At 34.9% G+C, this 18,442-nt stretch overlaps 1 pseudogene; it reads right to left on the bottom strand.

Annotated features, from left to right (window-relative positions):
• Positions 1–13,278: 13,278 nt before the first annotated feature.
• Positions 13,279–18,109, bottom strand: LOC105781513 (plant intracellular Ras-group-related LRR protein 9-like; annotated as a pseudogene).
• Positions 18,110–18,442: the final 333 nt, after the last annotated feature.

Below are 18,442 nucleotides of genomic sequence, written 5' to 3'. Positions count from 1 at the left end.
TGGAATGCACGCTAACTCCGGAACAATGATTGGTTCCCGAGTAGGTATATATTCATACAGAGCTTCCCACATTTCCATGTACTCGAACCAGTATCTCGGCCAATCCATATTCAATTGCCGAAGGTTGACTTTGTGGTGATCGTCAAACACCTCAGGGTCCACAGGAATCGATTGTCTACATCCAAATTGCCGTAACACCTTATCTGACTGGTGCATCTCCACGGTCGCATAGTTGATCAACGCGACTTTCACATGCCAAGCGTTCGGATTTTGTAAGAACTCTTCCGGAATTACTGCCCGAATTGCCGGATCCTCATATGGTGTCCATTAAAACTATATGAACATGATAGAAATATTAGTTATATACATGATACTAAATACTAAATACTAAATACCAATTGACTAGCGAATGTATGGAAATATCTATTTTATTTAATACTTACTTATGCTTCTGACCGTTGGTCCAATAGAAGCCGTATATCTTCAAGAGAGGTAGGTAATCGAACATGACTTGTTAGATGGTTCCACCTAATTAAATAAATTTTTAGCATACTTTTATTTTTAAAAATCTACGTAAATATTGTAAAATCTAATATAAAATTTACCTCGTTATGAGTGAGAATGTATATGGGTGGTCCACTCGAGGACGTAGAAATGGAAAGCGAAACCGTGCCCACGACTGCAGTAGTGACAGGCAACCTCCAATTTTTGCTCTCCTCGGTCGTGTCGCCCCGTACATCTCCCGATATAACATTGCCAAAACGGCAGACCCCCAACTCAATTCACCGGTTGCTCTAAAATCAACGAGTTTCAACAGCCATCTTAGATGTACGCGGCTCCGTGACGTGTCGGGCATCAGATAACCACCAATTAATTGAAGAATGTATGCCCGATCATATCGGATTCTTTCAATTTCGGTTGCATATTCATCCGGATCAGGGAATGTGTCACGTAACCAGCCCATCTCGATTTTACCTCCCTCTATTTTCTCCGGAATAACGCCCAAAAGCTCGCACACAGCCCCCCAATCACTAGATTGGGCAGACCCGGTGACTGGGTACCCATCCACCGGCAATCCCAACTGCAGACTGACATCTTCTAGAGTGATAGTGCACTCTTCACATGGAAGATGGAATGTGTGCGTCTCGGGTCTCCACCTCTCGATCAACGCACTGATTAGTTTCGGGTCCACCTTGCATCCCCGGCCTACCGTCGCCACGTGCCAAAAACCTGCTTTTCGCGGGTAGTTCTCTACCAACGGTGATAGAGAAGCATGCATATTCCGGATATTGCATTCCAATACTCCATCTATAGACTTTTATAACAAATAATAAATTAATAATTATCTAAAAATGCATAGATAAAAAATTCTTAAATAATATTTAAAAATTGTATTTAACGCTTACCATTTTCATTTGTTCCACCGATATGTGATGCTTATCAAGACGAGTCAATGATCCGGCCATTGATGAAATCGTACAAATTTTTTCGATTTATAAAAAATATAAAAAAAATTAAAATTATTTTAAAAAAGGAAATTGAGAGCAAATTGAAATTAACTGTTAGTGTAACACCCTATTTTGGCCCGGGTCTAAAGGACCCAAATTACAAATGGGCTTAGGTGGCCCAAAATCTGAAATGAATAGAGGCCCAAATGCCATGGCCCAAAACGAATAAAGAAACCCTAGGGTTTCTACAGAATGCATCAGCGCCGTAGCCCGTCCGCGCCACAGTCAAGGGCCGAATCTCCATGCGATCTTCGCCTGCACAACAAGGAAAGAAATAAACAGCAAAGATAGAAAGAAAATCAAAGATTCGTAAATCGAATCAAACAAGATTTGTTTCTTTCTTTTATTTTTCATTCGACTATAAAAAGCCATTGTAACACTGTAATGGGGATCGAAAAATCAATAAAAAAGGACTATTATTTTGGCAGCAAACAAAGCACGAAAGAGCAAGATCAATCAAAAATCGCAAGGTTGATATTTTAACATCGTTTTATTTTCTTTTATTTTTTTCTATTATTTTTTTACTCTGCTAAAGTACAATAAAACAAAAGGAAAAAAAAGTTACATTCGTTCTACCTTTTGAAACGCCGTTGGAGAAGCCGAGGCTCGTCTCCGAGGATAGACGAACGGAAGTCGAAGGGTTCCAAGGGATTTTGAGGGGGTTTGTGGCGATTTTTAAAGGAGTTGAGCCCAGATTTAGGCTTAGAGAGGCCTAAGGAATCGAATAGGGGATTTTTCCCCTTTTTCGGCCACCGTAGACGGTGGTGTCGGCGCCGGATATCAGCAGCCGGCGCGGTGGCCGATGACCGGCCGATGATCGGGCCTTAGGCCGGTGCCCGGAGGAAAGGGGAGAGGTTGAGAGCTTTTTTAGTTTTTTTTTTAAAAACAGAAAGAGGAAAATGAAATTTTTGAAGGTTGTTTGGCTTAAATAGCCTAGTGAAACGGCGCCGTTTCACTTGGCCTCCCCTGGTGCCAAAACGGCATCGTTTTGGGGAGGCCGACCCGACTCCGACCCGACCCGGCCTAGGATCCGCGTGTTTTTGAGCGGAGGGGTAAATTTCGCTTTTAGCCCGTCTGCCTTTTAATATTTTTACAATTTGGTTTCTTTATGTCTTAAAATTTATCTCATTAATTTATTTTCAATTCCAATCTAGTCCTTTTTGAACGACGCCGTTTTAGAGGAGAAGGGAAAATTTCCCTTCCAGCCCCTCTATGTAATTCGCGCGTTTAAATGGATCCTTTGATCTTCAATTATTTGCGAATTTACCCCGATTTTTTTTATTTTACAATTCAATTTAGTTTTTTTTATTTTTTCATTAATTAATAATGTAATTATTATTTTCATATGTAATTATTTTTCTTTTTTATATATATATATGTATATTTATGTATATATTTCCATATATATATACCTATTTTTGAATATAATGTAATTATTATTTAATTTATTTTTATATAATTGTATATACGTACATATTTTTTCCCTCAAACTAATATTTTTATATATATACATATTTATTTTTATAATGTATTTATTATTTTTAATCTATATATATATATATTTAAAAAAACAAATATTCTTTTATGCTTATAAATACGTATATATCTATGTTTTTTATTTTAAAAATGCTTAAATACCTACTTATTTTAACATATATTTTATAATTTATATGTATATATATTTTCATATTTTTCTTTATTTTCATAAATGCATTATGTATTTTGTTTATATAATCTAAATTTTATATATAAATTCATGTGTATTATTCATAGTTTTAATGTATATGTCATGTGCCTTTTATTCTTTATATTTTTGTGTTTATTTTCTATTTGTTTATTTATTTGTGTTTTCATTTATATTACCTTTTTATCTTGCTAGTTTATTTAATAATTTGCATGTCATTGACTTTTTTTCCCTTATGTATATTTGTTTCATTTATTTATTTGTTTATATTATTTCTATGCCATTATTGTATTTATTATCATTGTATTTGTTATTGCAACATCTATACTTACATTCATTATAACATTACGTCACCTTCTTCCTCGAATTTAAAAATGGAACTTTTCAAAATAGAGATAATACTCGTATTTAGGATTTTCAAGAAAATTGAGCCCTAACGTATTGGGTTCTGATTTTCTTCGTAAAATCTAACAATCGAGGATTGCTCTTTAATCAAACAAAACAAAACTTGTCATCGGGAATTCAATAGGTTGTGTCCTAACATATTGGATGTGACACGTTGATTTCTCGAGACAATGATTTTTTTAAAAAAAAATAAATAAAGGAAATATTGAATGTTTGGGATTTTAGGAAATTATGCCCTAACATATTGGGTTGCGATTTCTTCATAAATTTTAAACAATTAGATATTTTCTTAAATTTTATACAAGTTTTTTTTGGGTCAACTCATCTTGAAAAGAATAAAATGTTGTGCCCTAACGCATTGGGTGTGGTATTTATCTTTTCAAAAAGAGAAACTCTTAATAAATAATTTAATTTAACTAAGGATAGTATTTTTTTTAACTCTCGACTATAAAACATTAATTAATCAATTTGGTACCAATTTTTGGGCGTTACGAGGTGCTAATCCTTCCTCGTACGTAACTGACTCCCGAATCCGTTTTTCTAAAACTCATAGACCAAAGCCGTTTTTAGGTGATCCAATCACACCTCAATAAAAGATTGGTGGCGACTCCAAATTTTCATCGACAACTAATTTTTTTTTCCAAAAATAAAAATGGTTTCGACAGTTAGTATTTGAGAGAATTTTGGAAGGAAAATGAGAGAAAATTGAAATTAAATATGGATTTGAAAGAATTTTGGAAGGAAATTGAGAGGAAATATGAGAGAGGATTAGTTTGTGAAAAAATAAAAAGAGGTGGGGAGTATTTATAGTTTTTTTTTTACCGTTGGGGGGGCAACTCACTCTGACGTGGACGCAATTTCCTGACGCATCCCCTGACATCGCGCTGACGTAGACGCGATTTGCCGAAAAATGGACCATTCCGGTAAATAATTAAATAATGGGCCCATTTTGGTAATTTTTAAAAAAAAGGGCTTTTTTGGTAAAATGCTCAATATAAACTATCTTTTCATTAAATATGGTCAAAAACAAAAAAAAAAACAAATGGACCCAAGTTGAATTAAATTTTATTATTAAAAATTAATAAGATTTTTTTAAAATTATTATTTATATATTTTTATACACAATTAACTTTAAAAAATTAATATTTTTAAAAGCTCTACCTATATTTAAATAAAAAAAACCTTTCCCCTTCAAAAAGAAATATCTTTTCTCCATCATTAAAAGCTTCAATCAGGACTTCGTAAAAGACCAGGCCCCCTTGTTAGTTTAAACAAAAAGGGAGCTTCGGAAATGGAAGTGGAGTCTTTGCTTGTTTGCTTTGCTATTGATAAACGCCACTACATTTTCGCAGCTTAACCTGGCAGTTGAGGCGGCTGAGTTTGTTCCTCTATCACCGTTGGATGATTTCTCCAAATAGTTGAAAGCTTTGTCTAGGAGGAGTCGACGAATAACTCCACCACCACCCAGGATTAATGCTCCTGTTCACTTCAAAACCCCTCCTCCATCTCCTCGACCTCTTCCGTCGCCACCGTCACCACCACCTCCATGCCTGTGGCGCCCACCTACTCCATTTGATTAAGACGATTGTTTCCCAGGTTACATACAGTTTATGAAGCTCTCATGTCATCAGCTTTTGTTTATAAATTGTAAAACTTTAAAGTGCTTGTTAAGCTCTAATGATAAAAATAATAATATGTTACATATGAAAATGAATAAATGTATTCATCGTCTTCACTTAAACACTCGTTAAGAAACTGTTTAATAAGTAACTATTGTCTCCCCTTTTCTCCTTTCCTTCCCATCTCTTTCAAGTCTCACAACCATATCAATATGCACCATAAATGATGAGCAGCTCCCCCTCAACGAGGACCTGGGTCCTCAAAACCAACAATCTCTATGTCTATGGAGGCTAGACTACAAAAACTAAGAAACCTCCAGCTCCAAGCTCCCTGGCTAGGTGCAACTTGGACTTTCGGGAAGGGCATTAAATACTGTTAAGCATTGGTCTGCAATGCAACAAGCAACCAGCAGCTCAGACAACTTGCCAGCAGCAAGACTGAACCAGAAGCAACTTAGTTCTTTTTGTTTTTGGTCCTTTTGTAATTTGATCAATTTGGTTTGTAACTTGACATCAAAGTTAGTAAATCTTTTTATTATGATGGATGTAATAGCTGATGTTTTCAGCTTTTCTTTTGTGTATCTCTTAAGTTTGAAATTAGTCAACTAGTGGGAGTAGTTAATTGTTTAGGTAAACTGTCAAGTAAATATTGTAACTTCAATACATTTCAATTTCAATACAAGGTTAATGTTGAATTCCTTCAGTTACAATTCTTGTCAACATTTTTCTTTTTTCTCTGCTTGTTGTTTTTGTTTTGCTTATGCTTACTGCCCTTGTTTCAACAAATGGTAATCAGAGCCTCTTGTCTTTGATGACCATCATTGTTGTTTGAGTTTTTACTATTTAAAACAAACTTGAAAAGATAGAAATCGAGTTTTGTTAAAATTGTTTCAGTAGCATGAGTTTTACACCACCTCCACCATCGGTGTTTGCTGGAGAGAACTACCACATTTAGGTAGTTAAAATGAAAACTTACCTCCAAGCACATGACTTGTGGAGTGTAGTTGAAAGTGATGTTGAACCACCTCCATTGAGGGCAAATCCAACCATTGCACAGATTAGGCAGTACAGTGAGGAGCGAGCCAAGAAGCACAAAGTAATGGCTTGCCTGCAGAATGAAGTGTCTGATGTGATCTTCACTAAGATTATGGCTTGTGATTCACCTAAGCAAGCATGGGAGAGGCTGAAGGTGGAGTTTATGGGATCAGATAAGACAAGGCAGCAATAAGTAATCAACCTTAGAAGGGAGTTTGAGAATTTAAAAATGAAAGAGTCAGAGACTATTAAACAGTACTCTGATGGACCATGGCCACTGTTAACAACATTAGGCTCCTAGGAGAAGACTTTAGTGATAGCAGGGTCGTCAAAAAGGTTATCACCACTCTCTCTAAGAGGGTCGAGTCCAAAATCTCCTCATTGGAGGACTCGAGGGACCTCACAACCATTTCTTTGTCTGAGTTGGTGAACTCTCTTTATGCACTTGAGTAGAGGAGGGTTAATAGGCAAGAGGAGCATCTTGAAGGAGCCTTTCAAGCAAAAGCCAGAGAGGGCTCAAGCTCAAGTTAGAAAGCAAAGAAGCCTTGGTTTGACAGAAGGGAGAAATCAAGAAGAGACACAGTGAGAAGGAGGTTCCCACCATGCATTCACTGCAAGAAAACTAATCATTTGGAGAAATACTGCTGGAACAGACCAGATATCCAGTGCAAAAGCTGTAAGCAGTATGGCCATCATGAGAAGATTTGTAAAAATCAAGAAAAGGCACAAGATACAAGCCAAGACTGCTGAGGATCAACAAGCTCAGGAGAAGCATGTCTTTACTGGCTCATGTTTTGCAACCACAAGTAAAGTCAAATGCAATTAGCTTGTGGATAGTGGTTGTTCACATCACATGGCAGCTAATGAAAGCTTGTTCAAAAACCTTGACAGAAGCTTCACCTCGAAAGTCAGGATAGGTAATAGGAACCTGATTGAAGCCAAAGGCAGAGGCGACGTGGTGATCAACATTGGTTCAGGTAACAAAGTTATTTCAGATGTGCTTTATGTGCCTGATATAGATCAGAACCTACTTAGTGTAGGCCAGTTGGTTGAAAAAGGTTATTCACTAGTTTTCAAAAATGGTTCTTGTATTATTGAAGATTTTCATGGTCTGAAAATAATCTCAGTGCCTGTGGCAGACAATTGCTTTATGCTTGATGTAAGCAAGCTTGAGAAGAAAGGTTATACAATCTTAACTGAAAATACCAGCCTATGGCATAAAAGATTAGCCCATGTCAATTTCAGGTCACTTGATTTGTTGCACAAGCTGAATTTGGCAGAGGACATGACCAAGGTCAAGGCAAGTGAGGTTGTTTGTGAAGTGTGCTAGCTTGGTAAGCAGGCTAGACTGCCTTTTCCAGTTAACCAGGCATGGAGGGCTCGAAAAAAGCTTGAATTGGTATGCTCTGATGCTTGTGGACCAATGAAGACCCCTTCACTAAATGGCAGCAAGTACTTTGTGCTATTTATTGATGATCTGACCAGATTTTGTTGGGTTTATTTCATGAAACAGAAGTCAGAAGTGTTTGAAGTCTTTGAAAAGTTCAAGGCTTTAGTTGAAAATCAAACAGGCTGCAAAATTAAAGCCTTGAGGACAGATAATGGTTCTGAATACTTGTTTGAAAGATTTCAGAGGCTATGTGAGCAGGCTGAGATCCATCATCAGTTAACCATAGTGTACACTCTCAGCAAAATAGAGTGTGTGAAAGAAAGAACAGAACAGTGATAAACATGGCTAGGTGTTTGTTGTTTCAAAGCAAACTCTCAAGCACATTTTGGGCTGAAAGTGTCAATACCTCTGTGTACCTGCTCAATAGGCTACCAACATGTGCTGTGAAGGATAAAACTCCTTTTGAAGCATGGCATGGACTCAAGCCATCTGTTTCTCATTTGAAAGTATTTGGATGTGTGTGTTATGCTCTTGTACCTGCAGAAAGAAGGATTAAGTTTGAGAAGAGGTCAATTTCTGGTATGTTTGTTGGCTAAAGCAGCATCAAGAAGGGTTACAGGATAATTGATCCCTCTACCAAACAGATTCTGGTGAGTAGGGATGTCAAATTTAATAAAGAAAAGTTTTGGAGCATGGATGGTTCAAATACAGGTCAGTTTGAAGAAGATCAGATTGACAGCAGTTTAGAATTAACTGAAAATGAATTCAACAATGCAAATGTGGATGATTCTCCTGTAATAGGGACTTGGTCCATTGCTGGCATCTATCAAAGATGCAATGTGGCCATAGTTGAGCCTTCGAGCTATGAAAAAGCTGTAAAAAAAACAAGTGCTAAAAAAAGGCCATGGAAGTTGAAATTGATATAATCAACAAAAATGTCATTGGGATCTGGTGGATAGACCTGATCAAAAGAAGGTCATAGGTGTCAAGTGGGTTTTTAGAGCCAAATTCAATGTTGATGGCTCTTTAAACAAACACAAGGCAAGGCTTATGGTGAAAGGGTATAGCTAGCAGTTTCGTATTGACTTTGTGGAAACATTTGCTTCAGTGGCAAGGCTAGACACCATTAAGCTTTTATTTGCTTTAGCTGCATAGAAACAATAGAGAATTCATCAACTTAATGTTAAGTCAGCTTTTTTGAATGGCTTTCTTAAAGAAGAGATATATGTTGAACAGCCTGATGGTTTTAAAGTCCAAGGAGAAGAGGACAAAGTTTATAGGCTGAAGAAAGCTCTTTATGGCCTGAAATAGGCACCTCGAGCCTGGTATGACAGGATTGATGCTTACCTGTCTAGGCTCGATTTTGAGAAAAGCTTGAGTGAGCCAACTCTCTTTGTAAAAAAGTCTAAAGATGAAACCTTGTTGATTTTTTCAATCTATGTGGATGATTTGTTGGTGACTGGAAGTAGGGTCGATTTGATTCAAGAGTTCAAAGAAAAAATGCAAGAAATGTTTGACATGACAAACTTGGGAATCATGACTTACTTCATTGGTATGGAAGTAAACCAGTCTGATCAAGGCATTTTTATTAGTCAGCATGCTTTTGCCTTGAAAATTCTCACTAAATTTCATATGGAAAATTGTAAATCAATGAGTACACCACTGGCTCAATAGGAGAAACTGACTAGTTTTGGAAGTCAAGAAAGAGTTGATGAGAAAGAATATAGAAGCTTAGTTGGCTGTTTGCTTTATTTAACAGCAACCAAACTTGACCTTATGTATGTTGTTGGTTTGTTGTCGAGATTCATGCATTGTTGCAACACATCTCATTCCAAGGCAACTAAGAGGATACTCAGGTATGTCAAAGGAACTTTGAATTTTGGGGTCATGTTCAAAAAAGGAAATGAGCTAAAGCTAATTGGTTTTTCAGATAGTTACTGGGCTGGGTATGTTGTTGACATGAGAAGTACCTCGGGCTATTTCTTCACATTTGGCTCGGGAGTTTTCTGTTGGAGTTCTATGAAGCAGCAAACAGTTGCTTAGTCAATAGCTGAAGCAGAATACATAGCAGCTGCAGCAGCAGTCAGTCAAGCCATTTGGCTTAGAAAGTTGCTATGTGATTTGAATGAAGAACAACTTGAACCTACTGAAATCATGGTGGACAATCAGTCAGCAGTTGCCATAGCCAAGAATCCAGTCTTTCATGGCAAAACTAAACATTTTAAAATCAAGTTTCATTTTGTTCGAGAGGCTGAGCAGTCAAAAGATGTTAGTCTCATACATTGTAGTTCACAAGATCAATTGGTTGATATTTTGACAAAGCCTCTTGGTACAACTAGGCTCGAAATCTTAAGATATTTAATTGGTGTTTGTTGCCTACAGTCCAAGGAGGAGTGTTAGAATTCCTTTGGATTCAAACACAACACAGTGCATTGAAACGTTTCACCGTACTGGAGCTGACTGGAGCTTTTAGCACCAGTGGAGATAACGCTGTCCAGTGTAGCAAAAACGTCTCATTGTGCTGGAAGCAAGACATTCAAACAGCCAAGCAATTCACTGTGGTGCAGTGAGATTGAAAATCAAGATAAAAATTTTCAAAGCACTGTGTTGTGTTTGAATCCAAAAGAAGCCTTAAGCATTGGCCTGCAATGCAACAAGCAACCAGCAACTCAGACAGCTTGCCAGCAGCAAGAATGAACCAGAAGCAACTTAGTTCTTTTTGTTTTTAGTCCTTTTGTAATTTGATCAAGTTGGTTTGTAACTTGACATCAAAGTTAGTAAATCTTTTGATTATGATGGATGTAATAGTTGACGTTTTCAGCTTTCCTTTTGTGTATCTCTTAAGTTTGAAATTAGTCAATTAGTGGGAGTAGTTAATTGTTTAGGTAACTGTCAAGCAAATATTGTAACTTCAATATATTTCAATTTGAATACAAGGTTAATGTTGAATTCCTTCAGTTACAATTCTTGTCAACGTTTTTCTTTTTTCTCTGCTTGCTGTTTTTGTTTTGCTTATGCTTGCTGCCCTTGTTTCAACAAATACCCAACTAACAAACCAAAATAGTCAGTTCTCTTTATCCAAGGTTATATTTTAGCCACTTATATTTGAAATGTTACATTTTAGTCATTTACATTATCGCGTTGTAACATTTTAATCACTAAGCCATTAATTATCATTAACACTATAATGATAAGCTAACATAGCACGTTAAATCATCATTTCAAACAAAAAATTTAGGTCAATGTATACATTCGATCTTCATATTTTTTCGTTTTAACAATTTCATTTTTCCTTTTATGTTTTTTAACTTTCCTTTTTTTCATTTTTTATTCTCTTCTTTTCTCCCTTTATTTTCCTTCTTTCTCCATTTCTTTTAACATGATTTTTCTATATTTTTCATTTGTTAAAACTAATCTCTATACTTTTATTTTTTAAAACAATTTAATTTTTTAAGTGAGCCGACCTTGTGAAATAGTTTTAACAAATGTAAAACATAAAAAAATTACGTTAAAAGAAACTAAGAGAGGAAAAGAAGGTGAAGCATAAGATAATGGAAAATAAAGAAAACTAAAACAACATAAAAGACAAAAAGAAATTGCTCAAAATGAAAACATATAATGATCAATAGTATAATTTAATCTAAAATTCTTATTTTAAATGATGATTTAATGTATCATGTCAACTTAACGTTACACCATTAACGACAATTAACGGCTCAGTGATCAAAATGTTTCAACGCGATAACGTAAGTCACTAAAATATAACATTTCAAATATAAGTGACTAAAATATAATCTGAGACTAACAAAAATGACTATTTTAGTAGTTTACCCTATTTTATTTTATTTTTGGTTATAGACTTATTTATTTTGAGTGGGGGCCTACCAATAGCTGGGCCTGGTTAAAGTTTTATTTTAAGTGTTTTTTTTCCCTGATTATTAAATTGTGAATAGATTAGATCGGGTGATTAAATTAAAAATCGGTGATTTAATCGATAATCCAATTCTGAAATCATTGATTTTGAGTGAAAAGGAACAAAGGTCAGTCATGATGTTCAACGGAGGATGGGATCATATTGGATTATTGGAAAAAGAAAAGAAAGCAAAGTGCTAAGATTCTTCAGACACCTACAACCATTACCAAATTGGAAACAAACAAAGTCAAAATCAAAAGAAAAGGAAAGGAAAGGATGATGATATTACGAGGGGATATTTATGGGGTTACCATGGCAGAGAAGAGGAGGATGACCGAACCTGTTCTGCACCTTAATTCAGCACATTGAATGCGATGGAGTGATGTTACACAATACATTCACATAGCAAAGTTATTCCCAAATTATTTTCCTGCAAAACTCGCATTCCAGAATCATAACAAGATCAAAGTTGTTAGCTGCACTACTAACCCTAAGGGTAGCATCGAAGAAGCTAAAGGGAAAATGAGAAAAACTAAAAGTAAAAGTGGACTATTATATGAAATCACTGTTGCTCTCAAGATAGGTGTCCTTAGGAGCTCCTACAGCAACTGCAAGGTAGGGCCAGTTCTTTATTACTTTTGAGAAGTGCTTTTTAGAAGTGCTTTTGAGAAGTGCTTTTGAGAAGTGCTTTTGAGAAATTTGAGTGTTTGGCATTGTTGTCAGAAAGTGCTTTTGAAGAATAAAATGTTCATTTTAGACATGAGATTATAAAGTAACAAATATGTATTTAAATAATGTTTAAATTAGTTAATATTATGATATTTTAACAAAAATATAAAAAATAATTTATTATAACTTATTGTTAATATTTTAATATAATATTAATTTTAAAAATTTCTAAGTAATTAATATTAATTAATTATAAAAATTAATTAGAATATATAAACTATATTTAAATATTTAAATATAAAAATTAAATATTTGTAATTAGATATTGACACGATTAAATAAAATATAATAAGTATATTATCAAACCGACCCAAAATCTTATCTAAATCCATATTTTTTAGACTCGAACTTCATCCAAACAGCCAAACACATAGGGTCTTGATTATAGTTTTACAAATTATATAGAAAGATTAAAATTACAGAGACACATTATATAGAATGATTAAAATTACATAAACCAAACCACACCACTTTAACTTTCTTTGGGAAGATATGAAATGAGAACATTTCATTTCACTACTCTACTACTTTGACCTTAGTTTCGAGTAATACATCTTAAAAGCTTTAGGTAGATAAACAGCAACAAGAACCCAAATGATTGAAGCACCAAAACCCCATATTAGCCAAAGCCAACACTCTTCCTCGTAAACTCTCTTACGGATCCCGATACTCGTTATCCACCTTTGTAAACCCACACCTCAACCGGTCTACCAAGCTAAAAATCCTCGATTGTAAACCATAACATGCACGCCAATTGAATATTGCTAGAGTGCGGTTCAAGAAGAGAAGTCATTATTCTTTTCATCTATTAACAAAGAAAAGCAAGATAAAGAAGGAATCCGTCCTAGAACCACTAGTACCGTGAACAAAGTGCTTTGATGCATACCGACTTTTCCTCCATTGATGATTTCTAGCTCGAATAACATCAAGACAAGCAACAACAAATGCTTAAACACGGTTTAAGAATCTTCAAAGGCAAACGGATCCCATTTTTTTTCCTCTCAAAAACCACCAGATTAGATAAATTTTAATAAAGATATTCAACTAAAAGTCGAGTTGTTCTAATTCTCTTTGGTTATTGATTATTGGGGAAGTTCAACAAACAGAAGGAGAGCAAAATAAGACAATGAGAGAAAGGAAGATTGAAACAAGAAAAAAAGCCATAGTTGAAATCATTTGTCTCAAGAAATACCAGCAAATCAACAGCTTCAAAATATTAAACAGAAGAGGAACTAATAAAACAGAATAAGAAATATAAAAGAAACTCTCACCTGTTGCGGAAGAGGAACAAAGAACAGAAAGTAGAGCTTTGAAAGCCGAAAATGGGGAAAAGAAATCGGGTATAAAGCTCCAATTTCACCAGCAGAGGGGAAAGAACATTTAGGGAACCAGCAGAGGGGAAAAACGTTTGGGGGAGAAGACAGGGGTATTTGGTCAATTTTCATCCAAAAGTAGTTACAGCAGAAGAAAAGGAGAATTTTTTAGCTTCTCCATCTAGAGAGAAGTACTTTTTTTATGGAGAAATTTTAAGAGAAAAAGGAGGCTGTTCTTTGCTGCTTTTAAGAGAAAAGCACCTTTGGGTGAAAAAGTGATTCTCAAACGGGATAAAGAACGGGCCCGTAATCTGAAGCATGAGTCTTCAACCAGGAGCTACTGCATGTCAACCACCCAGCTTGTACATCTTCATTTCCTTCTACCGACGACTTTCTTTCTTCCTCCTCAAGTTTATCGTGCAACCTTATATCCATAAAAGCCTTGACAGCCTCTACCCCTTAGTTTACTATGTCCGGAGGTGGAACAACAAGAGGATTTTGTTCCAATTTGAGTATCATCAGCTTCTCAAGATGACCAAATGTATCAGGAAGTGCACAAATTTCGTTGTTACTGAGATAAAGTTCTGTAAGGTAGGTCAATTCACCCAAGGTGTTAGGAAGTTCCCTCAACTCAGTCAAATTGTTGCTCAGATCGAGGAACTGAAGCTTTTTCAATCTCCCAATTTCATCAGGAAGGCCACCAAGTTCATTGAAGTGAGCATCCAAATGCCACAAAGAACTCATCTCACCGATAGAAGGGGGCAGGGAGCGAGTCTTGTTCAACTGAATTCGTAGCCTTTGCAGATTGCCTAAGTATCTGGCCAGATGCGTTGGCAAGTATGACAGGGATTTGAAGCTCACATCCAACCCTACCAAAGACCTAAATTAATGGTAACCAAATTTCAGACAAGGATAATGACCAAGAACAAGAATAATGTATGATTTTGTAACATACCTGCTGTAAGGCCTAATTTTTGCCCGGGCCCGCATAAATAATAATAATATCAAATAAAATGTAAAGCCAAAACCCAAATAGCCCAAGACGTATAAACCCTAGCAAAGAAACCTAGTGTCTTGCAAAGAACCTCACCCCAACGTCATGAAGACTCAAGACGTTTTTCTTCCCTCGCACGCCTCTGCCAATGTCGCACACTCTGCGCACGTCTTCTACGTTCTGCAACAGACCACGAACAGTAGAGATAGCAGAAAATATAGTAAAAATTAAATAGATTTTATTTTTTTATTTATTTTTTATTCTTCTCTAAGATTCGATTATAAAGACCGATAGAGGCATTTGTAAAGGGGGATGAAGAGAAAACAAGAAATTGAGAGGAGGGGTTATGCATATTGAATCAAAAAAAAGAGAAAGAAATTAGTGTAAACGAAATACAAAGGGAGAAAATAAAAATAACAGTGGGATTGAAGGTGATTTTCTGGGTCTATTTTCTTCTTGCTCATTGATTTCTTTGCTTGTTTTTTTCTTTGTGCACCAAACAAAAATAAAAGAAAGAGGAGAAATCCTTACCAAAAGAGGCGCGTCGTCGACATCTTTGCTTCTCTTCGTCTAAATCGAAGTTGAAAGGGGGGAGTTCGGCTTGAATAACAGAGAAGAGGATGGAGCAGTTCTTGAGGCTGCTGTTATCGCAAATGGAATAGGGTTTTAATTAGAGTTTGAAATGGGTTTTAACTTTTAAGCATTGATGGGTTATTTGTGTTTTTAATCCTTCCATTTTATCCCATCATTTCAAAACCATTTTTTTTTATTTTCAAATTTTTCCATGAAATATCGAATCTTTTTTATTTTAGTCCAATGTTGCAGCTTTGGGTGGTTTGGGTAAATTTCTCTTTGGGTCCTCTTCCTGCTTGCTGCGTTTGATTTGGTCCTTTTCGCTTTTCTATTTTTGAATTCACCTTTAAATTCGTTTATTTTCATTTTAATCCTTAATCATCATTTTAAGTTTTTTATTTTAATATTATTAATACCGTTATATTGCATTATTATTATTAATATTATTATTATTATTATTATTATTATTATTATTGTTACGTTTTATTTCAATTCCTATACATATACACACATAGTTTTTATATATATATATATATATATATATATGCATATTTTCTTTATAATATATATGTATATTTTAAACTTTTGTAAATACATGTACATATTTTATATATATTTTATTATTTTATTTTCATAACTTTTATATACATGTATACATATATACATTTACATTTTATAATACATATATATATTCCATATTTTATAATCCATGCATATACATGCATTTTCTATAATATATGTGTACCTTTTTTAGAAATTATTATAAGTTATTTTTTATATATTTGATTCATTTTTATATATATGTATGCTTATATATACGTATTTAAATATATGCATATACATATTTTCAAAATTTATTTATATATCATACTTATATATATACATATTTTGTAAATACATATACATATATAATTCATATTAAAGTATTTATTTTTTGTTGTATATTAACATTTTATCATTTTTAAAAAAATATATATATTTGGTTTCATCAAAGCATTAAAACTATTTTTGTTCAAAGGCTTTCAAAATAAGGCAATATTCGATATTTGGGATCTTCGAGAGGATTGAGCCCTAACGTATTGGGTTCCAATTTTCTTCGTTGAATCTAAATAATCAGGAATGCTCTTTAATCAAAAAAACATAAAAAGCTCATTATCAGGAATTCAATACATTTTGTCCTAACGCATTGGATATGACGTATTGTTTTCTTGAGATGAGAATTTTTCTAAAAATAATAAAGGCAATATTCAGTATTTGGGAAATTCGAGTGATCGTGCCCTAACTTACTGGGTTTCGATTTTTCTCTTTTAACCCAAATAAACGAATATCCTTTGAAATTTGAATGCATGAGTTTTAAAAATCAAAAGACAAACTTAATTTTGAATATTAAAAATGTTGCGCCCTAACTCACTGGGTGTGATGTTTTATTTCTTTAAAATAAGAATATTTTATTTTTTTAATTCATTCGAGTTAAAAAGTTTTCTTTTAAAATCTTTTCAAATTTTCGACACCAAGACGTTAAACAATCAATTCGGTACCGATTTTGGGCGTTATGAGGTGCTAACCCTTTCTCGTGCGTAACTGACTCCTGAACCTGTTTTTTCAAATTTCGCAGACCAAAATCGTTTTTAAAGTGAGTCGATCACACCTCAATCAAGGATCGATGGCGACTGTAATTTTTTTTTATTGTTTTCAAAAAAAATGATTTCGAGCAATGGCAAATGGTGTCAGGTAAGGCAGTCAGTTTTTTTCCAGAGACGTTCTTTCAAGTTCTGGAGCAACCCAATCGAGATTGGCAGTGATTTCCAGAAGATTCGAAGCTAGATTAAGCTTCTCGAGTTTTCCAAATCCAGCGATCCACTCTGGAATAACCTGTTTCCTCATAATAAGTATGAGAGAAGAAAATCATAAAGTGAAGAAGACCGACAAAACTGTTGTATCAGTAAAACTAAAATAATTAATTTAATTATCCCTCCAAATGCATTGCATATTTATTAGGGCGGAGGGAGGGACAACATTATGTAATCAAAACTCGGAGAGAGATGAAGAAAACTCAATATAATTTCCAGAAAGGTAAGAAGAGAAGCAAAAGTAGAGCTGACCTTAAGTTGATTACTGAAAAGGTTAACCGTTAATCTTGCCAAAGGCTTGAGGCAAAACCCTGATCCTCCTTCCAGACAACTCCACTCTCTCCAATGCTCTCTTTTCTGTTTCCTGCAGTACCATAGCAACATCTTCATTAACTTCCTCCTCAACTTCCTGCGAATTTACCCCCACTTCTTCCGTATTCTCGTAAATCTTAACCAACCTCTGTTCCGCTTCCTTCAACAGCTTCTCGTATGCCTCATGCATTTCATCCAATTGCAAAATTAATCTGTGAGTAGGCTTCTCTTTGTCAGCTTCTTTTCGAACCTCTAGCTCTTCGCTGACCAAGAAGGCCCGCCACTCGAGTAGATCCACCTCCAAGGGTCGAGGACACAGGCCCAATTCTTCCACGGATTTGGTGACGCCGGATACGATTTCTGCAAGTTTGGAGCGGGCCATGTTGACTGACTCGTGATCGGGTCGTGGACCCAGATTTTGGAGAAAGGAGCGGGTTTGGGACACATCGGATACTGCATGGATCATTGAGGAAAGGACATTGGGACTGGAAAGGTGGGGCATTTGGTTCACTATGTGTGGCGGATCGGTGGAAGAGGAGGTGGCGGAGGGATCCTGAGGGTTGAATGCAGGTCCGTCGAAAGGGAGGAGGGACATGACATAGGAAAGGAGAGGGTAAGTTGTCGGGCTGGGATCCATGTTGGGGGCAGAGGATATGGAAGGGAAAAAAGGAAGAGAAGCAGTTTGAGCATTAAAAGTTACAAAATGCAATTTTTGTAATTAAATTAATAAAATAATTTGACTTTGCCAGTGTTTTGACTTTCAGTTACTGGAATAAAAATCCTCTTCCCCTAGGTGCCCCCTTCCCTGCCCCTTACACGTTAACTTTTTTCTTTTTTTTTCAAAATTCATTAATTGTTTTAAATCTTTTTAAATTTTGCTTACAGCATGATTTTAATTTTAATTAATTAATTTATTTAATAATAGAAATTATTTTTTATAAAATAGTTTAAATTAAATTTTATTATATAACAATTTACAATTTATGCAGAGATTTTAAATTGATTCAAAAATTAATGTGTACTCTCTAAATTTTATAGAAAAATTAATTCAAAATTTAATGTGTGTCATTAAAAATGAAAAAAATCGAAATAATAAGACACAAATAATACATCAATC

This window comes from Gossypium raimondii, chromosome 13, assembly GCF_025698545.1.
Source record: "Gossypium raimondii isolate GPD5lz chromosome 13, ASM2569854v1, whole genome shotgun sequence".
NCBI lineage: Eukaryota > Viridiplantae > Streptophyta > Magnoliopsida > Malvales > Malvaceae > Gossypium > Gossypium raimondii.
The sequence above is the reverse complement of the archived record's forward strand: the minus strand, read 5'-3'. Positions and strand labels throughout refer to the sequence as shown.